This window comes from Tarenaya hassleriana, unplaced genomic scaffold (assembly GCF_000463585.1).
Source record: "Tarenaya hassleriana unplaced genomic scaffold, ASM46358v1 Cleome198, whole genome shotgun sequence".
NCBI lineage: Eukaryota > Viridiplantae > Streptophyta > Magnoliopsida > Brassicales > Cleomaceae > Tarenaya > Tarenaya hassleriana.
The window spans coordinates 83923-93228 of record NW_010965358.1 but is presented as its reverse complement, the minus strand read 5'-3'; positions in this window follow the sequence as shown (position 1 = coordinate 93228).

Sequence of the window (9306 nt, the reverse complement as noted above, 5' to 3'; positions counted from 1 at the left end):
TCAATCGAATCATGCGATTCATGTTTGATGGGCAAGATGACAAAATCTCCTTTTACTAGAAAAGGAGAACGGGCTACGGAGTTGCTAGAACTCATACATAGTGATGTGTGCGATCCTATGAGCTCGCCCGCTAGAGGGGGTTATCTGTATTTCGTTACGTTTACTGATGATTTCAGTAGGTACGGTTATGTCTACTTGATGATACATAAATCTTACGCTTGAATTGTTCAAGAATTTCAGAAACGAGGTACAAAACCAACTTGGCAAGACGATCAAGTTGCTTCGATCTGATCGAGGTGGCGAGTATATGAGCCAAGAGTTCACTGACTATCTGGCAGATTGTGGAATTGTCTCACAGCTGACTCCACCTGGAACGCCACAATGGAATGGCGTTTCCGAGAGGAGGAACCGAACCTTATTGGATATGGTACGGTCTATGATGAGTCAGGTCGATCTTCCTAAATCCTTCTGGGGATATGCTTTGGAAACGACATCGCTTATACTGAACAACTGTCCAACAAAGTCGGTTCAGAAGACTCCATATGAGATATGGACTGGGAAGCGTCCCAGGTTAGCATTCATGAAGATTTGGGGATGTGACGTTTACGTGAAACGTCTGGCTTCTGATAATCTATCCGCCAAGTCTGATAAATGCATATTTGTGGGTTACCCTAAGGAAACTAAAGGGTACTGGTTCTACAACCCATCTGAGAACAAAGTGTTTGTTGCTTGGAATGGATCTTTCTTGGAGAGAGAGTTCGTCTCCAAGAGAGTTAGTGGGAGTAGAATAGATCTCGAAGAAGTTCGAGAACCACAAATAGTCGAAGAACCGAGTGAACAGGTCGAAACAGTTCAACCTGTATCACAAGTTGTTGAGACAACACCTCCTAGTGAACCTCGGAGATCTGGTAGAATTCGCCAAGAGCCTACAAGATACGGTTTTCTTGTGACTGGAAACGACGAACTCATGTTGTTAGAACATGACGAGCCTACGTCGTATTCAGAGGCTGTGGCGAGTTCCGATTCCGAGAAATGGCACCAGGACATGGAGTCTGAGATGCAATCCATGTACGACAACAAAGTGTGGACTTTGGTTGATTCGTTCAATGGTATTAAGACCAGTGGATGCAAGTGGGTTTTCAAGAAGAAAACCGACATGGATGGCATCGTGCATACCTATAAGGCACGACTCGTCGCGAAAGGGTTTCGGCAGATTCATGGTATAGACTATGATGAAACTTTTTTACCAGTCGTGATGCTTAAATCCATACGGATTCTGCTGGCCATAGCTGCGTATTATGACTACGAGACATGGCAGATGGACGTCAAGACCGCATTCCTTAACGGGAATTTGCTCGAGGATGTGTACATGACACAACCCGAGGGCTTTGTCGATCCTAAGAGTCCGAGGAAGGTATGCAAACTTCAGAGATCCATTTATGGACTGAAGCAGGCTTTAAGGAGCTGGAATCTTCGTTTTGACGAGGCAGTCAAAACGTTTGGCTTCCTGCAAAACGAAGATGAGCCATGCGTTTACAAGAAGGTCAGTGGGAGCGCAGTAGTCTTCCTTGTGCTTTATGTAGATGATGTTGGGTTTCGCTCATCATATCGATTTAGGGTTTGGTTTACTAGGTTTCATGCAGGGAAGAATAATCTAAACCTAGTCAAACGTCACACGCAACCAAAATCATCCGTAAAACCCCGACAGATCGTGTATATCACCGTAGGAATCGAATACTTACCTCTTTCCTGAAGATCTGAAAGTAGCATTCGATCCAGGGCCTGTTTTAATCACCATGAGCTGAAAGTACAGCTCCTCTACACGTATCCACACTGACGGGAAGGATTCCAAACGCTTTTGGAACTGATCTGCTAGGATCTGTGAAGTGAATAGGGTTTCCTAGACTTGGGATCGAATCCCAGGAACTAGAACCTCAAAAGAAACGATTTTCTTTTGTTCTAGGTCTGTCTTAGGGTTTCTGTAAGTCAATTCTCTCCTTAGGACGACGTCCAGCACCTCCTTATAAGATAGAAACCCTAATCCTTGTGAAAAGAGACTTTTTCCGAGTATTGACTCGGTCCGAGTCAGAACTCTGACTCGGTCGAGTCAGAACGAATCAGCCCAAGCCCATTGTCAACTCTTGACTCGGCCCATTTAGTATTGACTCGGTCCGAGTCAAAACTTTGACTCGACCGAGTCAAAACATCAGCCAAGCCCAAAACACTTTCTGGGCTTCGACTCGCATGGAACTGACTCGGTCCGAGTCAAGTACTGACTCGGTCCGAGTCAGAAGGCTGAAACTGTCCTGACACTCTGATTTGATCCGAAAACCGTTTTTCGACCAAATCCAAGTCTCTCTTTCCGATACTTCACATATAAGTCCATCCCTAATGGTGTGTGACCCTGTAGGCTCATTCGCAGTGGCAGTAGCCTCGAGAACCATTCCCGATCTACAAGTCATGGTTAGCCTCTAGCAAGACGTCATGACCACCCACGTTGAATTGAGTTAGAGGTGATCTAACCGAGGCAATAACAGCTCGAGTTCTGATCGTTTGTCTCACGATATCATACGTTGAACAAGGGCATGGTTTGAGCCACCCTTCAAGTTCAACTGCTTTCTCGTCTTGGCAAATCAACTAATAAAATAGATGCAACTTCATCTATAGCGTGGCCACGCGTTTTCATAGTCCGACTTCCACGAGGGGGCCCAGCAATATGTGTGATGTGAAGGAGGTATCAAGTCCCATATTGCATGTCTACTGTCTCCATATGATTCGTGAACGTATCTGATCAACGCCGTTATGATCATCCGGTTAAAGACGACGTTTGACGCAGTCAAGACACGCCACTCCTCATATCAGATACTCTAGACATCTCAGGTCTGAGGATCCAAGAACGAACCGCTTTATGAGATTCAAGTCATGACTCTGTCCATGTGACAATCTCATGCGGGTCATCCAGTCACTCGTTCACAACGAGTACCCATGATTGTGAAATGCATCCAATGCATCGATCACACCTCATGCTAGTCTTAATTCATCATTGTTCCCACAATGGTAACTGACCAGGGAGTTTAGAATCATTCTATAATGATTCAAGGATGCGAAATATAACAAACATGCCATTCATATAACGGGAATGTAACGCATTCATAAATCAATGAATCAATACAAAGTCAAAATGTCATATCACGGATCATCCTAGAGCATTACAACCAACAATCTCCCACTATGCTCTATGATCTATCCTACAAGCATCTAATACCCTTAACATGACCATCATGTTTTGACGAAGGGAGAGGCTTCGTCAATGGGTCGGCAATATTATCATCCGTCGACACTCTGCTTATATTCACGTCTCCTCTGTCGATGATTTCTCTGATCAAGTGAAATCGCCTGAGTATGTGTTTGGATCTCTGGTGTGACCGGGGTTCCTTAGCTTGCGCAATCGCACCATTGTTGTCACAATACAACTTAATGGGATCTGCAATGCTAGGAATGACGCCCAGGTCTCCCACGAATTTCCTGATCCAAACAGCTTCCTTAGCTGCATCCGATGCTGCTATGTACTCGGCTTCTGTAGTCGAATCTGCAACGGTTGACTGTTTGGAACTCTTCCAACTGATAGCCCCACCGTTCAGATAGAAAACATAACTTGACTGCGATCTGAAGTCATCTCTGTCGGTTTGGAAACTAGCATCGGTATAACCACTTATAGCGAGCTCGTCTTCCAATCCGCCATACACCAAGAACAAATCCTTAGTCCTTCTCAAGTACTTAAGGATGTTCTTGACCGCAATCCAGTGAGCCTCACCTGGTGTAGACTGATATCTACTAGTCATGCTTAATGCATATGATACATCTGGGCGAGTACACAACATGGCGTACATGATGGATCCAATTGCCGAGGCATATGGAATCCTACTCATGCGCTCTTGCTCATCCTGTGTCTTTGGACACTGAGTCTTGCTAAGAGCAACGTCATGTCCCATTGGCAAGGCACCCCTCTTGGAGTCTTGCATCTTGAACCGATTCAAGACCTTGTCAATGTATGTACTCTGACTTAGACCAAGAAGCCTTCTCGATCTATCTCTATAGATCTTGATTCCTAGAATATAGGCGGCTTCTCCTAAGTCCTTCATCGAAAAAACTGATCCTAGCCAGGATTTTACTCCTTGCAAGGTAGGAATGTCATTTCCGATGAGCAATATATCATCCACATAAAGTACAAGGAAGACCACTGCGCTCCCACTGACCTTCTTGTAAACACATGGCTCATCTTCGTTTTGCAGGAAGCCAAACATTTTGACTGCCTCGTCAAATCGAAGATTCCAGCTCCTCGAAGCCTGCTTCAATCCATAAATGGATCTCTGAAGCTTGCACACCTTCCTCGGACTCTTAGGATCAACAAAACCCTCGGGTTGTGTCATGTACACATCCTCGAGCAAATTCCCGTTAAGGAATGCGGTCTTGACGTCCATATGCCATATCTCATAGTCATAATACGCAGCTATGGCCAGCAGAATCCGTATGGATTTAAGCATCACAACTGGTGAAAAGGTTTCATCATAGTCTATACCATGAATCTGCCGAAACCCTTTCGCGACGAGTCGTGCCTTATAGGTATGCACGATGCCATCCATGTCGGTTTTCTTCTTGAAAACCCACTTACATCCAATGGTCTTAATACCATCGAATGAGTCGACCAAAGTCCATACTTTGTTGTCGTACATGGACTGCATCTCAGACTCCATGGCCTGGTGCCATTTCTCGGAATCGGAACTCGCCACAACCTCTGAATACGACGTAGGCTCGTCATGTTCTAACAACATGAGTTCATCGTTTCCAGTCACAAGAAAACCATATCTTGTAGGCTCTTGGCGAATTCTACCAGATCTCCGAGGTTCACTAGGAGGTGCTGTCTCAACAACTTGTGACACAGGTTGAACTGATTCGCCCTGTTCACTCGGTTCCTCGACTATTTGTGGTTCTCGAACTTCTTCGAGATCTATTCTACTCCCACTAACTCTCTTGGAGACGAACTCTCTCTCCAAGAAAGATCCATTCCGAGCAACAAACACTTTGTTCTCAGATGGGTTGTAGAACCAGTACCCTTTAGTTTCCTTAGGGTAACCCACAAATATGCATTTATCAGACTTGGCGGATAGCTTATCAGAAGCAAGACGTTTCACGTAAACGTCACATCCCCAAATCTTCATGAATGCTAACCTGGGACGCTTCCCAGTCCATATCTCATATGGAGTCTTCTGAACCGACTGGGGATATGCTTTGGAAACAGCAGCGCTTATACTGAACAACTGTCCAACAAAGTCGGTTCAGAAGACTCCATATGAGATATGGACTGGGAAGCGTCCCAGGTTAGCATTTATGAAGATTTGGGGATGCGACGTTTACGTGAAACGTCTGGCTTCGATTGATTCATAATCAAAAGAATCAAGAAGTCCATCAGAATGAAGCTTCGCTATGCGTTTCTCGTTGATGTGGCCAAGTCGACAATGCCAGAGATAGGTCGGGTTTAAGTCGTTCGGCTTAAACCGCTTGGTACTAATGTTATAGATCGAATTGTGTCCAGATGGTTTATCATCCAAAATATAAAGGCCATTAAATAGGTAACCATTACCATAAAATAAAGCACCTCTATAAATAGATAAAGTTTTGTTCTCAATAACAAAACGAAAACCATCAGAATCCAAACATGAAATTGAAATAATATTCCTGCTAATGGCAGGTACAAAATAACAATCATGTAGTTCTAACACAAGTCCAGAAGGTAAAGTAAGATCATAAGTCCCGACGGTCAACGCAGCAACTCTTGCTCCATTCCCGACGCGGAGATCCACTTCTCCCTTCGCTAGCTGCCTACTTCTTCTCAAGCCCTGCACATTTCCACAAATGTGTGAGGCACATCCGGTATCCAATACCCATGATGTAGAAGTAAACAAGTTAGCCTCTATAACAAAGATACCCGAAGATGAAGCTTCTGCAAGCTTCTTCTTCTTCTGATCTTCCAGGTAGAGTTTGCAGTTTCTGCGCCAATGCCCGATGGCATGGCAGAAATGGCACTCTCCCTTCTCGGCCTTCGGCTTAGGCTCGGCGGCAACACTTGCCGTTTTGCCCTTGCCTTTCACGCCCTTGGAACGCTTCCTCTTGTTGGAACTCTTTCCAACCATTAGGACATTCTTCTCGACTTTGATGTTCTGCTCGGCCGATCGCAACATCCCATGTAGTTCGGTCAAGTCCTTCTCCATCCCGTGCATGTTATAGTTCATGACAAACTGGTCAAAACTATGCGGCAGGGATTGGAGAACTAGGTCTACTGCCAACTCACGACTAACCTCCAACCCTAGTCTGTCAAGATCCTCTAGATAACCCTTCATCTTGAGGATATGAGTACTCACGGGTGAACCATTGGTCATCTTACAGTTGACCAGGTTCTTAAGGACGTTAAATCGTTCGACCCTTGCCTGTTCCTCGAACATAGTCCTGAGATGCTCGATCATCTCGAAGGCATCAGTTCCTTCGAGTTGTTTCTGCAACTCAGCCGACATAGATCCGAGCATCAGACAGGTCACGTCCAGGTTGTCATTGATGTGCTTATGGTAAGCATCTCTGACAGCCCTGGGCGCATTGGCCGCTGGTTCATCCTCTGGAACGGCTTCTTCCAGCACGTAGAGCTTCCGCTCATGCCTGAGAATAATTCTCAGGTTGCGGTACCAGTCGAGAAAGTTTCCACCAGTGAGTCTCTCCCGATCCAGGATGGATCGCATGGAGAGATTAGCCAGATTACCTGCAGCAGTCATATTCTACAGAAAAAGACAAAACAAAAGACATAAAACATGCAAGTCGCTTAGTACACATACTAACACAGATAATAGATGCAATATGACAGGCTCCCACTAAGAAAAACACCCTCAATGAGTTTCTAAGTGAGCTAGGATCCATATTTCACATGCTTTTGAGTCAGCTAGGGCATGACGCTCAAAAACATGCTATTTAGGTAGACAACACATTGTCAATCACATCCTATGTGATTCCTAGATGTGTATGGGATAGTGATACGCTATCACTGCATGTTCTTCATCCCATCCTTACCATTAGGTCCAAGTCCGACTTGATAACCCAATTCAAGCTCAACCATATTCGAGCTATGAGAATCACGATTTCTCCATACTGCCTCACCAAGATAATCAGGCACGCTCAGCTAGGGCATGACCCGTAACCATGACGATCGAGGCCTTGACAGTTGCTCTACTAATGGGCGGTAATAGCTTGAGATTTCATGAGGTATATGTGACTTGAACACAATGAAATCTTGACTGAATTCAAGTCAGTTCAATCAAGATGTTCCGATCATATCGGTAGAATCAGAATCTCGGCTTAGACACTTGAAACGATGCAACAATTGCATCTAACAAAGTCTGACGAACTGACTCGGTCCGAGTCAACACTTGACTCGGTCCGAGTCAGATGCCGAAATCATCTACAGATCAATCTGAACCAAAACGTGACAACCGGACAACTTTCAGTACTGACTCTGTCCGAGTCAAAACTGCCTCGGTCCGAGTCAGAAGTCTGTAAAGCCAAGTCTTCATTTTGGTTCGTTCTGACTCGGTCGAGTCAACACTTGACTCTGTCCGAGTCAAAACTCTGATCTGTCGTTCTGACTCTGTCGAGTCAAAACTCTGACTCTGTCGAGTCAAAACTCTGACTCTGTCGAGTCAAAACTCTTACTCTGTCCAGGTCAAAACTCTGAGAGTTCTCTCGTTCTGACTCGGTCGAGTCAACACTTGACTCTGGCCGAGTCAAAACTCTGGTAGACACTTTTTGGCCACGAGATCTAGGGTGTCACCCCGTTTCGATAAAACTCTGGTAGACACTTTTTGGCCACGAGATCTAGGGTTTCACCCCGTTTGGATGCACCATCAAGCCGTCTTCGACCCCCAAACTCATCCATGCATCAAATAACAATCATAACATCATTAAATATGCATAGATCAAGCCTATCATGCAATTTTAACCATTAAAATTCATATAGGCATGCGACAAGCACGGCGATATACAGAGAACCAGGCTCTGATACCACTGTTGGGTTTCGCTACGGGTTCCTAGCATGCGATCATATCGATCTAGGGTTTGGTTTACTAGGTTTCATGCAGCGGAAGAATAATCTAAACCTAGTCAAACGTCACACGCAACCAAAATCATCCGTAAAACCCCGTTTAATCGTGTATATCACCGTAGGAATCGAATACTTACCTCTTTCCAGAAGATCTGAAAGTAGCAATCGATCTAGGGCCTGTTTTAATCATCAAGAGCTGAAAGTACAGCTCCTCTACACGTATCCACACCGACGGGAAGGATTCCAAACGTTTTTGGAACTGATCTGCTAGGATCTGTGAAGTATATGAAGTGGGATCTAATCCCGGGAGCTAGAACTATGAAAGAAACGATTTCTTCTGAGTTTTTGCTCTGTCTTAGGGTTCTGTAAGTCGAATTCTCTACTTTGGACGGCGTCCAACACCTCCTTATAAGTTAGAAACCCTAATCCTTGTGAAAAGAGACTTTTTCCGAGTATTGACTCGGTCCGAGTCAGAACTCTGACTCGGTCGAGTCAGAACGAATCCGCCCAAGTCCATTGTCAACTCTTGACTCGACCCATTGAGTATTGACTCTGTCCGAGCTCAAAACTTTGACTCGACCGAGTCAAAACATCAGCCAAGCCCAAAATACTTTCTGGGCTTCGACTCGCATGGAACTGACTCGGTCTGAGTCAAGTACTGACTCGGTCCGAGTCAGAAGGCTGAAACCGTCCTGACACTCTGATTAGATCCGAAAACCGTTTTTCGACCAAATCCAAGTCTTTCTTTCCGATACTTCACATATAAGTCCATCCCTAATGGTGTGTGACCCTGTAGGCTCATTCGCAGTGGCAATAGCCTCGAGAACCATTCCCGATCTACAAGTCATGGTTAGCCTCTAGCAAGACGTCATGACCACCCACGTTGAATTGAGTTAGAGGTGATCTAACCGAGGCAATAACAGCTCGAGTTCTGATCCTTTGTCTCACGATATCATACGTTGAACAAGGGCATGGTTTGAGCCACCCTTCAAGTTCAACTGCTTTCTCGTCTTGGCAAATCAACTAGTAAAATAGATGCAACTTCATCTATAGCGTGGCCACGCGTTTTTCATAGTCCGATTTCCACGAGAGGGCCCAGCGATATCTCTCCTGTTAAGGAGGTGACAAGTCCCATATTGCATGTCTACTATCTCCATATGATTCGT